This window comes from Berghia stephanieae, chromosome 11 (assembly GCF_034508935.2).
Source record: "Berghia stephanieae isolate SIO BIC M18660-M18661 chromosome 11, UCSD_Bste_1.3, whole genome shotgun sequence".
NCBI classification, from domain to species: domain Eukaryota; kingdom Metazoa; phylum Mollusca; class Gastropoda; order Nudibranchia; family Aeolidiidae; genus Berghia; species Berghia stephanieae.
Genome location: NC_088370.1, coordinates 32,719,610 through 32,720,676, shown reverse-complemented (window position 1 = coordinate 32,720,676; position 1,067 = coordinate 32,719,610). Strand labels below are relative to the sequence as shown.

The following is a 1,067-nucleotide window of genomic DNA, read 5'->3' as shown; positions in this document are numbered from 1 at the left end:
TAATTAATTAATTAATTAATTATGCCTCCTCCTCGTTATTAATATTTAGTTTTAAATGTTTATCTAATTCTTTTTGTTGGTCAATTCATGTCTTCCATCTATCAATCTTCTATATATTTCTATCGATCTATTTATCTAAATCTAATTAAGTTTAAATTTCGTAAATATGTATATAGATATTTATGCCGTACGGGAATTTTATAGTTGCAAATTTACCGGTATATAAAAATTAGAATTGAGACGATTTATGGGACGTTAATACATACATTAAAACTAAAAGGCTATTAATTCGTACAACAAGTTAAAGACAAAAGCAATTTTTAGGGCATATAAAACGACATAAATGTATTGAACATCTTGCTCTCACAGGAAAGATAGACGGTAAAAAGAGTAAAGGTAGACCAAGAAAAACATTTGAATAGTTTGAACAGCTGGGTGACAATGAACAAAGAAAGAGAAGAGTAATATTAGTTTTCTGAGGTTATCTGGTCAGAGAGATGAATGGCGTACCATGGTCACCGATGTCTGGTACAGACTTGGTACTTGATGAAGAAGAATACATACATGTGTTATAAACGACCATCTGTCTAGTGAAGTCTGACTCGAAATCTTGTTTTACAGATGGCTATTCTATGGAGCAGATACCCCTAGAGAACACCATTGCTGATGGAGTGATGATTGATTGCTACAAGGAGACCAGCAAAGATCCTAAATACGTCCTTTCATTACAAAAGGTAATTTCATGTTTCCTAGCAGGTGTTAGATGCTACAATGAGATTGTTTTGTGTATCTGTCTGTTTCTCAGTTCAGTGAGTAGTTGAAAAGAAATAATCTTGCTCTTGGATCTACATGATTCTCTGTCTTACAAATATTCCTTTTTATGATATTCTATAAATAATTTTTATCTATCCCATCATATCTATAACTATAACTATTTTTTTTTCAGAAAAATATAATCAATTTCACGGAAGATTACATGAACGAAAGTGGAAACTTGTTATGCTCATTTCTTGTGTGGCTATGTGGTCCACTTTAAATGTTGCTGTTGGCAAGGGATCCATTGTAAA

General features: G+C 31.9%; 1 long non-coding RNA gene across 2 annotated transcripts in view; it reads left to right on the top strand.

The window, feature by feature from the left end:
- Positions 1 to 627: 627 nt before the first annotated feature.
- The window catches only part of LOC144956924 (uncharacterized), a 2,366-nt gene continuing 1,926 nt past the window's right edge, over positions 628 to 1,067 (top strand). For both annotated transcript variants that reach the window (XR_013642043.1, XR_013642044.1), the window contains exon 1: positions 628 to 734. This is a non-coding gene — a long non-coding RNA (uncharacterized LOC144956924). The remainder of the gene's footprint in view (positions 735 to 1,067) is intronic.